Consider the following 25,417-nt stretch of genomic DNA (forward strand, 5'->3'; position numbering starts at 1 on the left):
TAAAAGGTGATAAGATACATTTATAGTGCTTTATTGATAGTGCTTGGAGGTTAACTGCATGAATAACACGTCTTATTCCGAGTTTACTGGTATGAATATATCATTTTTTTTTAATTATTAGTTTTTTTTGTCTTTTTTACATTTATACGTGTTTACAGGTGATATTTACAAGCTGTCATACATTGTCCATTACTGAAGATTTTGAAGAAGCCCCACAGTTCACAGAAAAAAGGAGCAACCATTCTTCGTACCTTGGATGTTCAATAGGTACGTCTGATATATTATGTGAAGATTCAAATTATTTCTTGACACTTTTGCGTGACATGGTGAAGCTATTTTGATTTACACGAAATTATGATATGAAGGTATCGTGAAAAGTTTGTTAGGAGAAAATTCTATTCATAGTTTAATCGAAGTTCAAACAACGGAAACGTTAATTTCTATTAGTGATGAATCCGATGGTAGATAATAATTTTTATTTTATGTATGTACGTAGTAACAGGTAGATAATGATTTGTGATCATGTGAAAATTCGACTTAGAGATTTTGATTGATTCGAACGCTTTTTTGTGTCTAGAAGTACATAGTACTTTTACTCTAGAGCAGCGGTTTCCAAACTGGGAGGCGCGCCTCCCTGGGGAGGCGCTTACTATTGCCAGGGGAGGCGCCAAAACTTTTTAATAAAAAAATAATTTTCATACTATAATATCTACAAATAAATAAAACTTCATATCGTAGCTTAACAGTAAAAATTCAATGCGTGAATGTTTATTTTTAATTAGCAACCTTTCTCGAAGAAAACCAACATGAAGAGACATGAACTTGCCTATTTGGTTGAAATTTTTGGAAAATTGAGCGGTTTAAATAAAGCAATGCAGGGATCACAAATACATCCACTTGTTTAAAAAGACAAAGTAAAAGCTTTCATTAAAAAGTTGAAGTTATGGAAATCAAATTTACAAAAGAATGAGTTGGATATGTTTTCACTTTCCAAAGATTTCTTGTCCACAGCCAATATTGAAGCAAGTAAAAATCTTTTTAATGACCACTTGGATGGTTTAGTGCTGCATTTTTTCAATTATTTCAAAGACTTTGATTTCTCAAAATTTTTGTGACTTCTCAAAACAGAATCCATTTACTATTAAAACTACAATGAAGAAGACGAATTCGAGCTGACAACCATCGAAAAAGAAAAACTGATAGAATTATCATGCGATAGGTCACTAAAACAAATGTTTCAAAATTAAACCAAAATTAAATTTTGGATGAATCTTAGTGGATAGTATGAATCTTTGTATTGCAAAACAATGCAAGTGCTTCGACCGTTTGTAACGTCTTATTTATTCGAAACGGGCTTTTCGGCACTAGCTGCAATGAAAACCAAATATCGAGCCAGGTAAATAGTCGAAAAGGAGTTACGAGTGGCACTCTCCATATTGCCCCACAAGATTTGATAAACTTTGTGCCAATAAACAACAACATCCTTCGCACTAAATTTTGATGTAGTTGTTAGACGTAGTTTAATTAGTAATTTAATATAAAAATAAATATAGGTGTTCGTATAAATTTATGTTATAGCAAAACCTTTTTATTATTCTGTCTCTTGTAGTCTTCAGTATTTTATTTTTAAATAAAGGTTTATTATTTAAAATGTGTCTATATTATTATATCTATTAAAAAATAAAAGGTAGGGAGGCGCGGAAAAAAAAATTTTTTTTAGGGAGGCGTAGTAGCATAAAGTTTGGAAACCGCTGCTCTAGAGTATCAAGGTTTTTCGAGTTTTTTTCCGAAACCATTCAATGTGTTGAACTGAAATTTCATATTTAAAAGTTGAAATTTAGTGAAGATCAGTCAACCGAAAGTTGCTGATTGTCCGATTTTTCTTCTGCAATTTTTTTGACCCTTAAATAAATATATGTGCTCTTTAGGAGAAAATTCTAGTATAATTCTTGTATCAATGTCATATATGTAAGTAAATAAAAATCAACAAGTTTGATAAACTGAAAGAGGGATTTTTTCCACTTAGAAAGGCTAAAAATTTTTATGAACACACGTTTTTTTTTCACACCCCTGAACGTATCAAGCTAAAAATTTATATTTGTTTTTTTAATGTACTAATTTAGAGTTGATAAGGTTTTTGTCAGAATTCGTAAGCCGGAAGTAGTAATTTTTTTATTTTGACCTATTAAATTACATTTATCTTCTTGATATTTAATTTGTATAATACATATATATATATACAGTGACTTAAAGCAATAAAAAAATTTTTGAACAAAATCACATTCACAGAATTTTTGTCTTGTGTAAGTTTCCCTACATTTGCGCTCAATTAGTAACGAAAATGTTCTCATAGCCGGTGTGTGTGAACGTGTATGTATTTTTAATGATAGAATTTTGTTTGGTAGCCATTTATATTCCTCAAATACATAGATAAAGTCATGGCTTGATCACATCCGAATTTTTACTTTATCTATGTACGTAGTAACAATAGATGAAGTTTTGTGATCATGCGAAAATCGAGATTTTGACTGATTCGAACTCAGAATCGATTACTGATCACGTGTTCATGGTCTAGAAAAAATGTGTGTGTCTCTCTGTGTGTGTGTGTGTGTGTTGCTGTGTAATTTGGGGATTTTTTGAACACCGTTAGTGCTATCTAACCGAAACTTAGTATTGGTTACTAAAATTCTAATCGACACGACGTTAATTTTTTTTAAAATTTTTAAGTTGACCGGAAATGGTACCTCCCCTTATAAGTGTCCTCTTTTTTTTAAGTTTTTGAATTCAATTATCTCCCAAACCGCTAACTAAATCGGATTAAATTTTTTTTACATGTAATAGAAATAATAATATCTGTAATCTTATATTTTTTAAATATTTTTATCTGAATCGGAAGTAGTAGTTTTACTCTAGAGAATCGAGGTTTTTTATGGTTTTCTCAGAAATCTTTTGGTTTATTGAACTGAAATTTCATATCTAGAAGTTTAAGCGTAATAGCAAATTATGGATAAAATTTGGTAAACATACCTCAACCGGAAGTGGCAGTTTACTCTTGTTCAATTTATCTTCCACTATTTTTTTCGACCCCTTAAACATGTGTGATCTTCACGAAAAAATTCAAGTATAATTCTTGTATTAATGTGAGGAAAATAAGAAAATCACTTAAATTAATAAACCGGAAGTGGGATTTTCTCCTCTTAGAAAGGTTAAAAATGTTGTCACCTGGATCCTGTCCACACTCCTGAACGTATTAAGCTGAAAATTTATATTTGTATTTTTTATGTACTAACTTAGAGTTGATAAGGTTTTTGTCAGAATTCGTAAGCCGGAAGTAGTAATTTTTTTATTTTGACCTATTAAATTACATTTATCTTCTTGATATTTAATTTGTATAATACATATATATATAACGTTTTGGTCAGAATTAGTAAACTGAAAGTAGTATTTTTTTTAAAACAATATTTCATTATTTTATTTTGACCTTTTAAATTATTTTTATCCTCTTGAAATTTAATGTATATAATATTTATACTGATTTTAAATAATAAAAAAAATTTGAACAAAATCTGACAACCGGAAGTAGAACTTTTGTCTTGTGCAAGTATTTGCATATATTTGCGCTCAATTCGTATCGCTATCATAGTTATTAGTTCAATATCGAATTTTGTTTTGTAACCTTCTTATATTCCTCAAATACATAGATAAAGTCATGGGTTGGTCACACCCGAATTTTTTTTAAATGGCACTTTAATTTGAATGCCATTTTTCAGTATTGATTTACTTGATATTTTTATAAAATTGAATTATAATACTTATTTTTGAAACTATTCTCCTTAGTTCACTTTTGATCGGATCGCTTTTAGGGAAAGTCCTTTCATTTCAAAAAGACAAAAATTAATATTTTTCCGTACTCATCGACGTGTACACATATTACGGGGGGGAGGAAAAAATCGAGAAAAAGGCGCTCGCTTCCTTTCAAATAGTTTTTGCCCCTATCCGTACTGATTACTAACCTTTCTTTTCATCCCCCTTTTTTGCAACCCCGTTGCGGAATATTGCTAGTAACTTTCCACGTGAAACTCGCACGGAACGTTGCTTTCATAAGCGCGAAAGAGTGCTCGTGCGGCACGCGTTAAGTGAATGTAAACATCGATACGGGGTTGGGTCGAAAGTTGCGTACATACTACTATATAGGTATGCTGATAGTTGAATAACGTATATAGGAAAACATTTTCTCAAAAACTAAGCCGTCATTACTATATAAATCTAGAAGCTTTCCTATAGTATAACAAGACGTTTCTTTAGTCACATTACATATTAAACATTATTTGAAGTATCAACACACAGTAACGGTTTGTAATAAATATAAAAATTAAATATCAGTTTAAAGACTGAAGTTGAACCTATTGGAATATATCAAAATGACGACTTTTTTTTGGTTCTATTGATAACTGACTTACCTCGATAAAATAAACGAATTTTTGTTATTAATCCACAAGAATAGTCGAAATATGATTTTTCTAATTGGAATTTCATTTAATTCTCATATAAAGACAATTTAATAAATTATCTCTAATTAATTCAATTCAGATTCGTGTAAATACGAGTAAATACTAGTACGAGCTTTTAGCTCGAAATTTTACCGATTTAAAATTCAGCAAACTTCCAATTGACCTTTTTAAACAAAAAAAAAAATAGTGTGGCCAGAACACTATCCCAATAAACATGTTTCAATAGAAAAAACTTAATATAAAATAGTATTTACAGTGGGAAAAAATCCCAAGTGAAAATATGTACTTTTGACTTTTGATTTTAACTGGACGACTACTTAGAGATATTTGAAAGTTAAAAAGTACTACAAATGAAAGGTAAAATACCCGACTATAGATTTCAATATTCATTTTGAACAGGAAATTAACTGATTTTGAGACATAGACCGAACAACAGCAAGATATATTAGCGATTTAAAAAACACATGTATGTATCTCCGAATCATCATTTTGTATTATCAGATTTGTGTTTACTGGGCATAGATCTATAATAAAAGTCATATCTCGTCTCTGAACCATTTTTGTGTCGAATGGTGTAATTGTTGTTAATTTATTAAAATTTTATTAAACTGCCACAGTTCTCTTAGTTAAAACAATATTGAAGTGCCTACTCAAAATGTGTTGACAAAATATGACCAGATAAAAATTTGTTTTAATATATGATTTATACATATTTGAAGTCAGTTGTTATAGTCAGATTAGACATATTGTAGACTTGAAGTATTTGAAGCAAGGTGAAGTAACGAAACCTCTTCAGGAAAATTGAATGAAAATATGAAAGGTAACACAGTGGCAGATGTGTGATTCGATTACTTGCCCGATCGTATATCTAGAGAGACACGCGATCGACTGGAAAATGTAATAAAATATTAAAATAGTACCCTTGAGACGATTCGAACAGATCAATTCTAAAATACTTATATTTATAATATACATTATATATGGATGTAAATATACGGTAAAATAAATTGAATAAGTATTCGAAAAAATAATTTGAATGTTATTCTTCTTACTAATAATATATTATCTGATCGTTGTTTTGACCTTTTGGAATCGAAGATGAGACAAAAATAAGGGCTAAATTCGAGTATATATGTACACACACACGTCTCTTGATCCCTGGAGAAAAGCATCTGGGCGCTTTGACCTCTCCCTCGTAAGCTTTCTCAGCACTTTTCCGATTCGACGTGTATGCACGTTGTCAGTTTTCCCACGACGACGATTGCCTACAACGTGGTCGACGACAGTACGAGGTCTGTAATTTAACCGAAACTATTGTATTTCCGACTGGCGATATTCATTTTGGTTAATTCGAATTGAGTTTGAGTGCGAAGATAAGAAACAGTGGAATCGGACGATTTTCTGAAATGTATGTGGAAAACCTTTCAAAGATCCCGGAGGATACAATTTTCCGGTTCGAGATACATATATTTATAAATAGAAATGATTATACAATTTAAAAATATGTATAATCATATATAAATATGTACGTATTACTAACTAAATACTATACTAACTACCCCACTAATATAGACGATACACTAAATGTTCTAGACAAATTTCTAACACTGGTAAATTTTTCTTTACAGTTTACATATAAATAAAAACGGAACAGATGAACATAATATGTATTTTTTATGGATAAGTAATGGAGACTTTAAAAAATAATAAATATTACCACTACATTGAGCAACAACAAAAAAAATACCAATCGGTAATTTAGAGCGGAAAATTGTCAATCTTTACTAAGTTTGACCCACTAAATTCGAATATGACAATGAAAAAATATTGAAATAAAACGCCAACCCTTATAAACGTGATAAAGTGAAAAATCAGAGAAACTGGCTCGTAGTATTTTGGAAAAAATGCGTAAATATATATACATATGTATATACGTAGGTAGATAAATATATATTTTTGACTTTCGCTATATAATTAATTATACGTATTTAAAAGAAATAAAAAATTAGAATCTATAGAAAAAGCCTCGGAATATTGATTCAAATACTCATTTTTGGTACAGAATTACTATATTTTGAATTAAAGACTGCAAAAGCCAAAAATTTATTAAAATTGCACATATTTTTAAACGCTTATATCTCTTATACGAAAGTAAGCCAACAAAAAATATTGTAATATTCGAATTAAATGGGTCAAACTTAGTAAAGATTGATTAATAGATCCCAGTAATAATGTAACTGGTTATCATTTCACTGAAACGTCAGTGAAATTATGATTTCACTGCTGTTATAATTTCACTGTAACAAATACATACATTCTACATCTCTTTCGTTTTTTTATGTATTTTATTATAAATAATAATATAACACAGATCGTACACTTATTTTATAAAATGAGATTACATTTTATAATACAAATATTTGATTTTACATGTTTGCAAATTAGAGATTTTAATCAAACAGTGCTTTTTTATTACGTTGAAAAGGTTTACGGTAAACAATGTGCAGAAAAATTGAACAAAGTAGACTTTACTATAATAAAATCGTTTTATTTTTTTTGTTCCAACAAGTACATAGATAATGTTCGCTTTATTAAAAAGAAAAGTTTGTCTTACGATCGGATAGTATCAAACGGGAAAATTGCAAATATGAAAATCGGTCGATTTTCCCATACATAGACGAAATTAAATATTTTTTCCGCCGAGAGTATTATAAATAAGTATGGCTCCCCCTCCCTTTCAACTTATATATTGTATTTATTATATTATACACGCATTTTTTCCCATTGCCGGTCCACATCGTTTTAATTTCCGTTGAAATCTGATGTTCTATTAAGTGTACACATTAAACGATGAAAAGTAATATCGACGACGTTTAGTGAACGGAAATTGTTTTTTTTTTTTCATTCTTATAATACAGTCTGCATCATACATATATGTTTCATAATACTATACGTACATATATTATACGTATGAATATTTCAAAAAAAGGTGTACGTTAAAAAAAACAAGCACACAAAGCTAGCATAATGAATGTAATCTGTCCACGGGGAGCTTTTGAATTGCTTAAAGCGTAAAAGTGTCGCGTTGTATGATAGCGTTTTACATATATATGTTTATATATATATATGTACATATATATACATATATATATATATATATATATATATATATATATATATATATATATATATATATATATATATATATTATGAAATACATACATATGTATAGCATTGTTTTATGGACATTATTTTTTTAAATAAAATATATAACAACGTCTTAGAGTTGTTAAAACAGAATAGAACCTATTCATATTATGTATATTGATTTTAAGCATTTAGCATATCATTATATTCATCATCATTCACAGCTATTCGTCACCTATTTCTGTATGAAGGTCTCTCCAATACGTGTCCATTCGTCATTGTTTTGGGCACCTCTTAAAGTTCTTATCTTACCCATTTTTCTGATTAAATCTACCCATCTCCCATTTAGTCTTCTTTGTGCCCTTTTAAATTCTCTCGGGTACCTATCGAGTACTTCTTTCATCGATCTATCATCCGTTCTTCTAGTTATGTACTTGACACTTCCATTGCAATTTCAATCTCTTCTCTCTTCATAATATCAACTACCCTTGTCATACTTGTCACCCACGTATCATGTTTTCTATTTCTCCTCGTTATGCCGAGCATATGTACAACGTTTTGGCTTTCAATGCCCAAGTTTCACACCCATTCGTTATCATTGACAAGTTTTTCTTCAGGTAAAATTACATTTTACCAGCAGAAAGGTCTTGTGGTATAAACATATGTTTGTAATACTTTCGAATAAAATGGTAACAGGTTCGTTTCTCACTTGTTGCTGCTGGGTAAATCTTGAATATGTGACTCCAGGTTGATCGTTTTGTATCAGAGTTTTATCTTTTCGTATCAGAGTACCAATTTATCTGATTTTCATTGAAACGATTCCTACAAATTAGCATCCTTGTTCTATTTGTATAGCAAAAATTCGAGCTATTCAGCATCTCGACTTTTCTCGTATTTGTATAAATGTTGCAAATTTCGCCGTAGATGTGTGTCTATGTGGATGTTGATCGTATTTGTATTAATGTAAAATAAATACATAATAAATTATGTATATATATATATATATATATACATATATATATATATATATATATATATATATATATATATATATATATATATATATATATATATATATATATATAATTGATATTTATTGATTTGTATATTACACTCGTTGCATTGTAATGAATTGTTATTCGAGTGTGCATGATTAATTGAATAAAATAAAATAAACAAATAAATTTTAGATTTGAAAACGGCATTAATTCGCTTCAAATGCAATTCATCTCAATTGCATACTCTTTATTTCCTCATTTGACATATGTACATATATCCTTTTAAAATGCAATCCTGTAAAATATATAATACAAACATAAGTATGTGTGGATTGTGAAATCGTAAACGGGAATAGAATTCACTTCGCGGTTCACCCCTAGTATTTGCGGTACTGCAAGACCCCAACCAAACTGGTTTTTGTGTAAAAAAAAAGAGACTATGTATAGACACATGCAGTACCCCAAAAGCATTTTACACGTGCCACTGATAGTGACATGAAATAAATGAATCGTCATGACTTTTGAAGTGAAAGTGATATTTGAAAAGATTGGAAAATCGCATGGAAACGAAACGTTTTTCTATTGAAGTGGAAATTTCACAACGTAGTAGTGGGTTAGTAAGGGTAGTTTATTACACGGTTAAGAGATGGGATTAGAGTCAGGGGTGCGGCTCGATAATTAGCAGAGGGGGCGCTTGAACAGGCGCCTAATGAGGCGCCGGCACGTGCCTGCCAGCTCTGGCATACGTGCCGCGACCCACGCTTTGAGAATACCTGATACACTGATATCTATACCCACTTATGATTAGATTAAATTGAACAATATATATTTCCATTGTTTTAATTTGACTTTGACTTTTACACATACAATTCGGTCAAAATGAAAAAAAAAACAAACAACACAGTCATCTAATATATAATTTCGAAAGAGACTTTGTATATATACATATATGTATGTATGTTTTGTTCGTTCGTAACTTTTTAAACAGGTAAGTTTCTATGACGATATATTTTCTTTTCAATTCAAATAAATTTCCCCCCCGGCTCCGAAAGGCACTGAAGGCTCCGGAGGCGCAGGCGCCGGATTCTGGTATACATATAATTTCGAAAGAGACTTAGTATATATGTTTTTTTGTTCGTGACAGTCAATTTAAAATAAAGCTATTCAAATAAATTTAATAAAATGTTTACTATAATATAAGTCATGTTTAAGCGGTTTATATTACAAATACCGAGCGAAGCCGGGTAAAAACACTACATAGTGATACAATGTTTTTACTTTAATTAAGTTGACCAGAAATGGTATCTCCCCTTATATTGTAGGCATCCTCTTATTTTAAGTTTTTGAATTCAACTATCTCCCAAGCCGCTAATCAAGTCGGACTGAAATTTTTTTAGATGTAATAGAAATTATAAATTGCATACCCCAATATTTTTTAAATATTTTTTCTTAAACCGGAAGTGGTACTTTAACTCTAGAGAATCGATGTTTTTTATGTTTTTCTCAGAAACCTTTTGGTTTATTGAACTCAAATTGCATATCGAGAAGTTTAAGCTTAATACCAAGTTACATATGTATAAAATTTGGTAAGCATCCGTCAACCGGAAGTGGCAGTTTAATCTTGTTCGATTTTTCTTCCACTATATTTTTCGACTGGAAGAGGGAATTTTTCGTCTTAGAAAAGTCAAAAACGTTGTGACCACGATTCTTCCCAAACCCCTGAACGTAATATATTAACTTGAAAATTTATATTTGTATTCTTTATTTATTAACTATTCTTTATTTTTATTTACCCTATTATTTATTTATCACCTATTATATTATGATGTATGTACATATATACATATTTATATATAAAATTGAATGTCTGTCTGTCTGTCTCGTATAGGCTCCTAGAACACTCAACCGATTACGTTGGAACTTTCAGGATTTGTTTTATGCATGTCCAGGAAGCTTACTGTGAAAAAAAACCTCTTAATAATGATATTCGTAATTACGATTTTACCGAGGCGAAAGTTTGAAGCGCCATTGTGTAGTCAAGGAAATTTGTTCGTTGGTAACCACGTTACCAGTTGGTTTATGACGACCCATTTTTGAAGAGACGTTAGTTGAGGTTCAACCATCAAGAGCAAATTTGGAGTTGTCGAATTGAGCAATTTAAGAGGGAGAGAAGTAGAGGATTTCCCTCCCCGTGTAAATAAATGTTAATGTATCCCAGCTACAGCATCGACATTCGGCCATTCATATGAATAAATCAATCTCTGTCAGATGGGAAAACAATGGCCACGGCTTCGGTCGCAATATGGCCACTCTCGCTAACACGAATCAGATTTGTTTTCAACGTTAGCCATCTTATGTACGTATAATTTAAAGTGGCGCGATCGCATTACAAAATAGTCTCACATCCAAATTTTTATTTTTATTTTATTTTACATACATTGTATATACCAGGAAGGCCTTACAGGTAAACCCCAATGCGCCTTCCTGGCCAATTACAAATTTACAAATTACAATTCAGCTTTTTTTTTATATAAATCACTGAATTACGAGACACTGTAAAATCGTAAATCAATGAGACATCTATTAATTTGTACACAAACTTATTTGTTGTACATTAATTAATAACAAATTATAGGTGACATATCGTATAGGAGGGATTTTTAGCCAATTTTTTTTCCGGGAACCGTTTCAACAATGAAATCACATAAAATTGGCAAACTCTGATAGGAAACGATCAACCTGAAGTCAAAAATCCAGGTCTAACCAACAGCATACTATGAGAAATCCATTTTCATTCGAGGCTCGGCCAGGGATAAATAATGCAAGGCTTTTAAAATATATAAAAAAAAAACAATAATAATAGATGTGCTATGCAATTTAAATTATCATAATTCATTTTATTCAATTGGCAATGCATAAGTAAAATAAATGAGGATAAAAATAATTGGCCGTTTAATTTTACTTAAATCATATTCAATTATGCTAAACTAGCTTTATTACCCGGCTTCACTCGGTATTTGTAATATAAACTGCTTAAGAATGACTAATCTAATAGTTTTATTAAATTTTTAATATAAAATAAATTTAAATAACATTTTATTAAATTTAATTGAATATGTAGTTTTATTTTATATAAATTTATTTGAATACTCATTTGTTTTTTTTTATTAAATTGACTGTCACGAACAAACATATATAGTAAGTCTCTTATAAAAAATATATGTACACCCCCGGGGTCTGCGCCCCCTGGGGGGCGAAGCCCTAGGGCTTCGCCCTCGGCGCCTACGCCCCCGGGAACTTCGAATCCTTTGAATTGGAAAAAAGCGAATTATTTGTTCGATGACGTCAGAACAATAGACTGTCGACTATTAATTAAATTGACGAAAAATACGTAGGTACAAACATACTTACAAACATACATACGAACAAAATTTAGTGTTTTATGTGTAAGATGATAGATTTTCATGGACATTTTCATCTGTTCATATGCTTTTCATTGAAAAGCACATGAACAGGTTACTTTATATATCGACTATATTATGTAGTAATGTGCTGTCAGATTCTCATTCATTCCAAACTACACATAATGAAGGGTGCCGAGCTGAAAATGAATATTTAAATATATTCTTTCAGTGTTGATTAGAAGTTTTTGGTTAGAATTTTAAACTACGTAGAAGCAGTAGCTTCTTGATATTTCATTAAATTGTTTTGATTATTAAATAAAACTGGACTATCGGTAAGTATTTTCATCTTATTTAAAATGCAAAATGTGACATTTATCTACAGTGTCTACAAATAGTCAAAAATTTTAGATACTATATGTATATCTACAAATAGTCAATAATTTTTACATACTATATATATATATCTACAAATAGTCAATAATTCGTCGATACTATATCTACAAATAGTCAATAATTTAATTTAAGCCAAATCCAAATGAAAATGAATGTCTCTTGACTTATTTTTTTTTAATTTATAATTACCGATTAACCTGATTACCAAAATAACCTGATTAGTTAATAAAAACGGTAAAATTGAATGGTCTTGAAGCTCATTTTTCGTCAAAATAGTTAGATCTGAAGTTTCCATATTTTGATATCCGCAGCATTATATGTATACATACATACATATATGTTCATATAGTATTTAAAAATATTAATTTATAAATTGATTAGTTTAAAATCATGCTTTATATTATATATTAAAATTTATATTTGGATTTAACATAAATTTCAAAGCCATATGATAATTTAAAAATCTTGTAATCAATTAATAAATTCTTTTCAAATTGTATGTCTGCATCTAACCATACATAAAAAAAATGTAAGATATTATAAAAATAATCAAAAATTTGAGCTGATTTTTAGAACTTTCAAAACATACAAATATATGTATCTGATATATGAGTAATAATAAAACTATTCATGAAGTTGTTGATGAAATGTTACATATGTAATTATTAATGACATTATTAAGTTTTTAAATTTTACTTAATAAAGACATTATTAAGTATTGTCATGTTTCAAAACGCAATTTATATATATTTTAAATCACTTAGTTTCTTTATTATCATAAAAACGATACATTTATGTTATTGGTAGATATATTCGAAAACTACAGATTTAATTATGGAACGATGATGAATTTAAATACGTAGAACTTTGTTTCACTAATTAACTTTGGTTCACTTTATTCTGCTGCTGTGCTGACCGTCACTTGCGGGGTCGATATTAATGACTACCACTCTCGGAGTCTCGATGGTGATAACTAGATATCGAACCGGAAGCGTGCCGTTTATTGTTAATTGTTGCTGTGCTTTGTTCAATTTTATGAAGAACCATTTTTTTTGCACTCTAGCTTTGTAAATAGACCCAAAACGCCCTGATTCCTGGAAAAAGCACGCTTACTATCCACCCTTTAGTGATGACTACCATTCTCGGAGTCGATGGTGATGACTAACTTATGTGATCGAATCGTGCTCTATATAAATGATTTTTATCTTTTGGGTTGGGCAAAGTCCGGCACTCCTGACTTATCTGACTATCCCGTTACTTCGATTCTGAATTCGATTACTGTGGGACCTGTATTGATAAGCGAGGTACATAACAGTATATATACATATTATATAGAGTATGTCATGGCATCCATAAAAATAATACGTACACATACATATGTACATACAAAAGCAGAAACAAAATAAGATTTGAGGATCCATTTTATTTATTTTCAATGTTATTTAAAGATTAAGTGATGTTTGAAAGCCAATCTTTACCATACAAAGAGCTGCTTGCAGCCAGGAGCCACCAGTTCGCGACCACTTCCGTATATACGGCAACCATCTGTATATCGGCATGTACATATGCCAAATTTATAAAAATGGTAGGTTGTTTTCGGTATGATGCAACTTTTTGCAATGAACGAATGTAGGAGAACCAATCTATCAATTACTGTGAGCTGCTAACAGCCTAGTTGTTGCGGTGACGAGTTGTGGCGTCAAGAACATGGACATGGGCCATACAAATGGCTCCCCCCTGTCGCTCGGGGACCGATTGTTGACGGCCAGTACGATTGTCGAACATCACCGTTTGAGCGACACAATGGCCGCTCCCATTGTGGGGTTTGATTTCCTGCCGAGCCGCAGATTAACAATCGCACACGTTCATATTATATCCACATACGTACGTACATATACTCGGATGCTTCGTGCTCAAATGCAATGCAACTGTTTATTTGATATTTTATGAAACATTATTTTTTAAGTTTCGAATCAAATCAATTTTATTTTTATAAATTTTTAATCACATTTTTGTAATTCGATATTTAAAAAAAAGATCGGCCGATTCGTACAGCGAGATGTCAGTGGCACAAATGTCACAATGACAGTTGAGCCTGACGCATTTGGCCATAGCAAGCAGTGGTATAGCTCTATTAGCTACAGAAGGCGCGTGCACAGTACTCATACAAATGCATTTTTCATATACAGGCTGTTATTTATATATTTTATTTCAACCGATCGTGTAATGTTTTTAAGATCTATGATATAATTTGGGTGGCATATTTATTTAATATTTTAATACGTACCACGAATAAAATGATAAATAGCATTTTTTTAAATTATAAATAAAACAAACGTACGTATGCAAAAATTAATACGAATTAAAAAATGAGAAAAAAATATAGGATATAAATTATATTAAACAGGAAATAAGTAATTTTAAAAGCGTTCGAATTTTGATAATAATGCAGTCCTTTTCATTATTATGTATAGATATTCTTCTTTGTCGGCTAGTATTAAGTCCCGACCGTTACAAAGATAATAAAAAAATTCGCAAAGAAAGCGCTACACTTTGTTGTTTATTTGCTCACTTCAAATTTGTTTACTGTTGGGTGCCTAGACCATCAAAATATTTTTTCATTATTTTGCATAGAATTGTTTGTCAGAATTTTGTAGCTAAGTCAGAACTTGTCATAAATAATAATCAAATAAACTTACAAAAAAAATATTGCGGCGATCTTTGGATAATGCCGCAGTACATTTACACCCAGAAAGTCTACCCGAACCGGAAGTGTTTCTAATCTAAATAAATACATTGTTCATTTTATAATCTTATTTTTGAATTTCAATTTCAAACTTTTCTATTATAAGACTTTACTTTTACTACTCTACTACTAAACGTACTTCTAGTTTTACTAACCTTTTCTGATTTTCTTTAATTCGTTACTTCTTTGCTCGTTTTGGATAGTCTTCTGTTTCTATACAATGTCATATCATAATTCTTCTACGCCACTTAATTCTCCATCACTTGAAGAATCCATATATTCGCTATCAGAATATTCTACTTTTATAATGTCAGTGAAATTGTCCGTTAAATTATCGAGTTTTGGTTCCAGTTCAATAAATTTTTCTTCATGTTTTTTCACATGTCTCCAAACGTCTCTGAATGTATCAATAGTGATTGAATCTGCTCTGATTCACTATACGATGCATGAAATAGTTGAAAACATTATACACAATTTCGCGAGATTGTCCCGTTAGTGTTTTCCCAGATCCAATTTTATTACAAAGCATTTTATTATCATATATCCACTAATTCTAATGAACTAACTCCAATTAACCAATTAGCAAACAATATAAGAACGCGTTACGTCAGTTTGTGGGGGTTGATCGGTGACTGACCAGTGAAACTGGAAAAAATCACCCTGTAGTGCATACTTGATCACTGAGCAAAAATCACCGAGCAATACAAAAAATAATTGTTGTTTCTGTCATGCTCGGAAAGTGGGTGCGTATGAAAGGGACCAACTGATTGTCCTAGAAAACAGATACAAAAAATCTTATTCATATCTTCACGGATACAATATACGTGTTTGTATTGGTACGTGCCAGCTTTCGCTGCACGAGCTATATAGTGCTAAATTTAGAGGTGCCGGTACGCTCGATTTTGCCAATTTTGTCAGGATCCAGGATACCACTAGGCTCTATGTGAGGCACCAGATGTGCTAAAGACACATCTGGTGCCTCACATAAAGCCTGGTGGTATCCTTGATCCTGACAGCATTTTTATGCACGACAGCGCTCCTTGTCATCGAGCTTGGGTGAAAGATATTGCAAAAGTGGTAAAATTTTTCGAAAAAATTAAAGTTTTATACTATTTTGATTTTTGAAGCGCGTACCGGCTATTCTACAGCCCTGATAACAAGCATATCGAATTATCATTATAATATGAGCATCGCTCTCTGGAGAGCAAAAAAAAAGGTTAACAATAGAAATTGACAAAAAGATATAATTTTTTTATGTGCTGGCGCATTTCCGCACCGATTTCTGTTCATTATATAACCTATGAGTACGGTGACTATATATTTTTGGAAATAATAAGGGACATAATGAATCGTCTATTACTTAAAAAAAATTGCTTTTTAAGTTTCTAACATTCATTATAAAATATTAGTATACAAAAGTATTTTAAGGCATTGAAAAATTACAATCAATGGGAAAAATATTCGACTATTGATTCTTATACTCACTTTTGTCAAATTTTGTAAAGATTGATTATTATCCGCTCCGGTAATTTCTTTTGTTGCTCAGTGTATGTAATCAATACAGATATACTAAAATTTATGAATTACATATTTTTATATATCGGCCTTAATATTTTTAGTGATAGTCGATATTACAAAATAAAGGATAAAAAGGCAATTTCGGAAAATAAATAAATCTAAAGGACAGAGCAGTGAAATAAAGGAATGTCCTCTTAAACAGAGGACGTATGGTCAGCGTACCTATGAGTGAAGTAAAAATATATATAAGAGATAATGAGAACCTATGTATGTGTAATGAAAATTTTGTGAAGACATTGTGTGAAAAAGTTGAAGTTATAGGCGATTAAACAATTAAAATCTGACAAAGCGAGAGGGTGGCGGAATGGTAAATAACATAAATACGGCAACTTACCATTAGACGTCAAGATGGTCAAAATTGTAGCGTTTTTAAACTTGTATATTACGATTATTTTTCAACATCGTACTGGTGGAATTGATTTAAATCGATGCGGTGCAAACGATCGAAAAGCGCCAGACAGACTGAACCACAGATTAACGACACGAGTACCTTATGCGTGCGCACTGCTTGCACTTTCACTAAGCGAAATCCACCCGAAGTCCCGAAATACCTACCCTGTATACGTTCTGTGCTTCTGATACTTTAGTTCCGAATTTTTCCTTATTAAATTATTAAAAACTCGCCAGAAAGATCCAACTCAATTTTAATAATTACCATTTTAATAATTGCATCTGTGCACATCGAGTGAAATGTCACTTCTGGTTGATGAATTCGTGATAAATTTATTATATTAATAAATATTCATACAAAATAACAGTTCAAAATGCTGTACAGTGTAGCCGTTTTCAGATTTGCTTAAACTATTTATTTATAAGAAACTGCAAAAGTTGGCTGCCAATTTGTTGCCACGGTCATCATTTTTACGTTTAACTTGTATCTTTATTTTGTCAATTGATATACCGATAAGCAAATTTCAACTTTTTTTGTCAACATTGAAACGTAAATTTTATTATTATTATTTACGAACTGAGTACGAATATGATAACTTATAATGTAATATATAATTTCGAAAGAGACTTTGTATGTAAGTATGTATGTTTGTATGTAAATATTTTTTGTTGGGAAATTCGAAAACAAAAAAACGTGTCTATGACGACAATTCAAGTGATTATATTTTTGTCGATTCAAATAAATTTAGTAAAAAAACATTTGAATATTTACTATTAGATTCGCCATGTTGAAGCTGTTTATATTACAAATACCGAGCGAAGCCGGGTAAAACAACTAGTTATTTATATTGAAAATAAAAGAAAATAAGAACTTAATTTTGTACGAAAATACAAACCATTACCACTTCGGTTCATGACTTTTAGTCCGGTCAAATTAGACCAAAAAATAGCAGTGAAGGTACATAAATTCACAACAAGCTGAAAGTGAATAAAATTGTTCAAAACATAATTATAAATGACATGTCAAAACTCTTCATCGTTCTGATACCTGGAAAAAATTTTACCTGAGGTCAAAGGTCAAAAATATGGGTTTTTCGCGATTTTCAGCAAAACGGTAAGTTTTATCATAAAATTACTTCAGACAAAAATTGTAGATCATAAAATTATCTATAAAAAATGTATCAATACTTTTTTTCCTAAGAGCCACTGTTTCTGAGGTATAACGATTCAAAAAGTTGTAAAAGTTGTAATCGTCATAATACGCATAAGTACGCCACGTATTTTATTTTATTTTATTTTATTTTATTTTATTAATTGAAAAATCAACAGACAGGATGTACAGAGATAGGTATAAAAAACACAAAAAGTAAATAAATAATATATGTAACACCCGAGTCCAATAATAGATTTTTACAAAAATGAAAAAGATAAATATAAGGAAAACAAATTAAAAAGTAAAGAATAAAGGCATGACAAAATATGTAGTACATTGCATAATTAAACTATAGTATTAAAATATTTGGAAAAGGTTATAAGATAGAATATAAGAAGAAATTGAAATTTACAAATATAAAAAACAAATGAAAAAGGTAAATACAAAATAAACAAATGAAATGGAAAGGAATGAAAGCTATAATATGATTAAATAGCACATTACATAACTAAACTAAAGTATAAAAATAATGGAAATATTGGAAAAATAGAATAGAAGAAAAAATGAATCAATCGGTCAAGATTCTCTTGATGTTAGACCTGAATTGATGTAGGGAAATACCAAACAGATCAACCTCATTCAGCTCTTCGTTAAACATACGATAAACGCGCTGCAGATAAAAATATTTTTGGGAATTAGTATTGAAAGGATCAAGTGAAAAGAGTGTAACGCGTCTAGGGTATCGAACTGGGATTCTGAAATTAACCTTATTCAGTAAATCAGAACAATCAAGGAAACCATTTATGAGCTTAAAGAAGAATATAGCATCAGAATGTCGTCGCCTGACAGAAAGATTGTTAAAAGAAAGGATTTTTAAAATGTCGGAAACAGTAGAATGGGTATAGGTAGGAAAAAGGTAGCGTAAGGATTTAATAAATTTAAGTTGAACTTTCTCAATACAATTAATATGGGATAAATAAAAAGGTGACCAGATAATTGAGGCAAATTCAAGGTGAGACCTTACAAAGGAAAAATAAAGTAATTTTAGTACATAAGGATCATTAAAGGGTTTTGTTGAGCGGAGTAGGAATCCAAGAGATTTAAATGCTTTGTTGGTAATAAAAGAAATATGTTCAGAGAAATCTAGTTTATTATTGAGTATTACACCAAGATCCTTAATAGAAGATGACGTGTTAAGGATTGAATGATTTAATTGATATTGATTAGTAATAATTGACTTATTTCTAGTGAAATTTAAAATAGAGCATTTTTCTAGATTAATAAAAAGATCATTATTTAAACAATATATAGAGAATCTATCTAGATCTTCTTGTATCTTATGACAATCGTCTATGGTGTATATAGGTTTGTAAATTTTTAAATCATCAGCGTAAAGAAGTATAAAGGAATGTTTGAAGATGTATGAGATATCATTAATATAAAGTAAAAAGAATAAGGGACCTAAATGCGACCCTTGTGGGACACCGGAAGGAATATGTCTAAGTGATGATCTAAAACCATTGAGAATTATGATTTGGTGACGATTTAGTATATACGAAGAGATCCAACGAAATAAATTTCCTCGGATTCCAAGGGACCAAAGTTTATTGAGTAAAAGGTTGTGATTGATTTTATCAAAAGCTTTAGAGAAATCCGTATAAACGACGTCTATTTGGATTCGTTTGTCCATATAAGATGTGAGAGTACTAGTGAAATTAAGCAGGTTAGTCTCTACCGATCTCCCCTTAAAAAAACCATGTTGTTCAGGTATAATGTAGTTTTTGAAATTGGAGAAAAGGAAATTATAGATAATTTTTTCAAAGATTTTACTAATGACAGATAGTTTAGATATAGGACGGTAATTCTCAATAAGATTCTTATCACCTTTTTTAAAAATAGGGGTGATGTAAGATAATTTCCAATAGTCAGGAAATTTACCGTTCGACATAGAAAGATTGAAAAGGATTGTTATGGGAAGAGATAATGGGACAGCACATTTAACAAGGAAAAAAGAAGGCAAACCATCACAACCCGCACCAAGATTAACATTGAGAGAGTTGATGTGACTGAGTACAGTAGATAAGTCAAAATGAAAAGTAGATAAGTTACAAGAAGAAGTATCTGTATTAGAGATAGAAAGGTTAATGGTAGAATCACTATTGAAAGTGGAGTCAAAATAGTCAGCAAAAATGGTACAGATTTCAGAACCATGTGAAGCCGACTTATTTCCATAATACATTACGGAAGGATATGAAGAGGAGGTATTTTTTTTTGAATTTATATATGACCAAAATGATTTGGGATTAGTTTTAATATTATTTTGAATAAGAGAAATATAATTTCTAAAGCAGATTAAAGAATATTTTTTAATTCGAGCTCTTAATAGTGAAAAACTTTGATAATCTAAGGGATTTGAATAAATTTTAAATTTTTTATGGAATTTGTTTTTTTCTTTTATTACGTATTTGGTACGCTTAGATTTAAGAGTAAAAGGGACGTGGCATTCAATAATATTTTGTAAGGTATCGTAATATATTCAACGCATGAGTATTACTGCAGCATTTCAAGATGAAATAGAGAAATATTTTGAATATGAATTGGCTCCCTACCCTTTATCTTTGTTTGATGACATCGGGATGCGTAAAACACAGAAGTCTGCTATTTACGATTGTTTTCAAAAGGTAAATATTGATATTAACAACACTAATACGACGTACATCATTGACGGAGGATACTTACTACAACGCGTTGTGTGGGATAGCGTATGTACGTCGACATTTTGGTCTCAGAGTTACTGTCGTATTTGATGGCTATAATGATATATATACACGAGAAATATTAAAACTGCAGAATAACGTCGTCGAACTTTAGCAACATCTTCATCTTCTGATAATTTATTTGATCACAGTTCCTACCAGTCAACAGAAATTTCTTGCAAATACTCACAACAAGTCTCGGTTCATTTCAATGTTGAAAGAAAAGTTTACTGCTGAAAATATATTGGTAAACAAGCTAATAATGATGCAGATGTACTGATTATTGAAACAGCAATAGAGCAATTCAATTTGACAAATACAACTATTGTTGTTGGTGAAGATGTCGACTTACTCGTATTACTCACTGCTCGTACTCTAACTGAAAAAACTATTTTCTTCTTAAAACCTGGAAAAGCTCAACATAAATCGAAAATATATTCATCGAAAAGTTTATCTACTTTTGCAAAGTGTCAAAATCATGTACTATTCTTACACGCAATAACTGGCTGTGATACGACATCTGCATTTTACAGGAAAGGTAAAACAACAGTCTTTAAAATGTTTGAAAAACAAGATTTAGTTCAATATGCTGAAGTTTTTAAAAACAGTAATCCACAAAAAGTCATCACCAACGGAATTCGCTTTCTTCTTTCTATGTACGGAGCTCCTAAAAAAACTACCTGCTTAGATAAGTATCGATATGGATGTTTCGTTAAAAACACTCGAAATAAAAAACAAGTGCAATTAGCTTGTATTCCTCCAACCTCAGCTGCTGCTCATCAACATCTTTTTTGGGTATATTACCAAGTTCAAGTGTGGCTTGGTTATCAGCTAGACCCAAAAGACTGGGGTTGGAAGTTGGTCAACAATACATTAGAACCAATTCAGACTTTTTATTTATGACAATTACAACTTCTTGAATCGTTATATCTCAGAAACGGTGGCTCTTAGGAAAAAAAGTATTGCTACATTTTTTATAGATAATTTTATGATATACAATTTTTGTTCGAAGTAATTTTATGATAAAACTTACCGTTTTGCTGAAAATCGCGAAAAACCCATATTTTTGACCTTAGACCTCAGGTAAAATTTTTTCCAGGTATCAAAACGATGACGAGTTTTGACATGTCATTTATAATTATGTTTTGAACAATTTTATTGACTTCCAGCTTGTTGTGAATCTATGTATCCTTGAATGTCTAATTTGACCGGACTATTTGTATTAAAATTTAACAATATACATGTAAACCTTTATATAAATGCATCGAAAATAAGTCCTTAAGACATGTATAGCATTTTTAAAACAAAGTGAGTGCGTGTTTAGGCAAATGTCTATGTTGTTCTCTGAAAGTTTTCCGAGAAAAACATCGAAAACCTTGAAACTATTAAAAGTAAAATCCTACTATCGGTTGAGGTAAAAAATTTCAAAAGATATAATTTTATAAAATTTATCATACCTATTTTTAATCCGTTTAATCCGTTGTTGAACAATTTAGGAGATAATTGAATGAACGATAACGTAATCGTAATCGTAAATAAAAGGAAACCTATAAAACAGACACTTCCGATCAACTTACAATTTTGAAAGAAATTAGCAACGTATCGATAAACATTTCAGTAATTTATACTAAGTTATAGTTTGATTGGATTAACGATGTAAGAAATATTTTCAAAATATAGACACACATACTACATACAGACACCATGGAAACGTAATCAGTGATCGATACTTTTTTCTTCTATCTTTTTTTTTTACATTTATACGCATTTGCAGGTACAATTGACACACCTTCATATGTTGTACATCACTGATGATTTTGAAGAAGCCCTGCATTTTATAGAGGAAAGGAACGACCATACTTCGAACCCTGGATGTTCAACAGGTACGTCTGATGTATCACGGAACGATTCTTATATCGTGAATAATTGTGATAAGATAATTAGGAGAATTTCAGAATAAAATGGAGTAGGTTTGATAGCTTGGTGGGAGTCTCAACGATAAAATTCGTAATACCTTTGCTTCGTGAAATAAAAAAATCACGTTGAAACTTGGAAGGTTGAGAACACATTAGATAAGGTGGAATAATACTACGACTAATATCAATAGAAACCCGAAAAGAGAAATTCATAAAGACCATGTCAGAAGAAAATATGAACGCAAGAGGCAACACAAACCACAAACCATTTGATTTTCAAATCGATATTCCAGCTAAGAACTTTACGGGAAGAAAGAAAATTCTCAAAAAATTACACGAGGCACTTAACATTAAAAAAAAAATGGCAGCGATAACTCAAGCTGCCTCAGTCACTGGACTTGGTGGGATCGGCAAAACCGAACTTGCTAGAAAATATGCCTATAGTTATTGTAAGGAATATAAAAATAGGATATTTATTGGGGTCGAAAATCGAGAAAACGCTAAGACGTCTTTCAAAAAATTGGCATCAGAACTAGAAATCAAAATTACTGAAAAAATGATCTCATCAGAGCAAAATATGAGAGAGAAAGATATAAAATCAATTGTTCAAGACATTTATGAGCGTTTAATTGAACATGGTGATAAAACCCTGCTAATTCTAGATAATGTAGAAAATTATGAAGGCGTAAAAGATTTTATTCCTAAACGCAATTCACCATCTTTTAAATCGATTTATACTATAATAACATCAAGATACACAGATTGGGACGTGGGAGAAGATGGTGAAATAGTTGAATTGGCATTAAACATATTTAAGTCGTCTGAAGCTTTGAAATACGTTAAAAATGGAATGAGTGAGAAGGAAACTGAGGGTGTTGAAAAGTTGATTGAAACATTGGGTTATTTACCACTTGCTTTACAACAAGCAATAGGATTTATCACAGAGGAAAACAAGAAACCAAAATATAAATCCGATAGCATACGAGTATACACAGCTGAAGATTATGTGAAAGAATTTGAAATTAATAAAAAAAAATTATTGAAAGAAGGAAATGATAAAAACTATGAACGATATAATAAAACAATATTAACTACATGGACAATGACGATCACAAAAATTTCTAATAAAGGCGATTGCGGTAAGCTTGCCATTAAGATGTTGAATATCATGGCGTACCTCAGTCCTGATAACATTGACGTCGAAACAATATTTCCTAGGTTGGACTCAAAGAAATTATTAATGCCAGCAATTGATGTGTTGAAGAAATACTCCATGATTAATTATAAAAATGGTATTGCTAGTTTGCATCGATTAGTGCAGGAGGTGATAAGAATAAATTTGCAAAATAATGGAGAAAAATTAATTATAGAAAAGGCTTTAAGTTTATTGAATGGTACTGAATGCGATGAGCATATAGTAGCTGTTTGGACTTATGCGAGTCAACATGCTGACATAGTTCGTAAATGTTATCCCGATGCAAATTATTATGGCGATCTAACTCCAATACACATACTTGCAAAGTATCAAGATGATACGAAAGTAATAGAATCCATAATAAAAAACGTAGATAATTTTGATATTGATGAAAATAATAGTGCTGATGAATCTCTTTTAGGTGGAGCTGTAATAAATAATCGTTTAATTGTTGCCGAATTTCTTCTGAATGCGGGAGCATCAACTAAAATGGATAATTATGAATCAACATTGCATATAGCGGTGCAAAGAGAAAATATCGAAATGGTTAAACTGCTCATTTCGTACAAAAAAGATTTAATCTCGAAAAAAAATTATAGAAATATGACTCCAATTGCACAGGCTATTGATATAGGCAATGAAGATATCGTAAAAGTGCTGGTACCTCAGAATAATGAACTTTACCTACATTATACAGGTTTCTCCAGGTCACTTATCGAAAATAACACGGAGCAATCAAAAGAGATGATTAAAATTAACGCAATAAACCAAAAAATAGAAGATCTCACCTATTTAATTTTGGCGGCTAGGAATGGTAGTCGAAAAATAATAAGATATCTCATACGTCAAGGTGCTAATGTAAACCTTGATAATGATTTCAAAGAAAATATATTACACCATTACATAAAACATAATGATAATGTTGATGATAAAATAATAAAAGCTCTAATTGAAAAGGGTATTAATGTTGATTCAAAGAATCACTATGGTAAAACCCCGCTACATCTTGGTGTGATAGAAGAAAATTTACATATTGTTAAGTTTCTTCTAAATAATGGAGCTAGCGTTGAAGCTGAAGATGGTCAATTAAATACACCTTTACACTACGCATTCAAATTGAGCGACGCCGATATAGCAATATTTCTTATTGACAACGGTGCTAGTATTGAATGTAAGAATTTCGAAGGTGACACACTGCTACATACTGCTTCGTATGAGGGAAACACGCAC

At 30.8% G+C, this 25,417-nt stretch overlaps 1 protein-coding gene and 1 long non-coding RNA gene across 2 annotated transcripts in view; one reads left to right on the plus strand and one right to left on the minus strand.

Annotated features, from left to right (window-relative positions):
* The window catches only part of LOC143921569 (B-cell receptor CD22-like), a 520,711-nt gene that overhangs the window by 144,130 nt on the left and 351,164 nt on the right, over positions 1 to 25,417 (minus strand). The gene's annotated exons all lie outside the window — the stretch shown is intronic.
* LOC143921531 (uncharacterized) lies at positions 36 to 23,564 on the plus strand. The gene is made up of 3 exons (XR_013261445.1): positions 36 to 89; positions 159 to 267; positions 22,851 to 23,564. It is a non-coding gene; the product is annotated as an uncharacterized LOC143921531 (long non-coding RNA).

This window comes from Arctopsyche grandis, chromosome 13 (assembly GCF_051622035.1).
Source record: "Arctopsyche grandis isolate Sample6627 chromosome 13, ASM5162203v2, whole genome shotgun sequence".
Classification (NCBI taxonomy): Eukaryota; Metazoa; Arthropoda; class Insecta; order Trichoptera; family Hydropsychidae; genus Arctopsyche; species Arctopsyche grandis.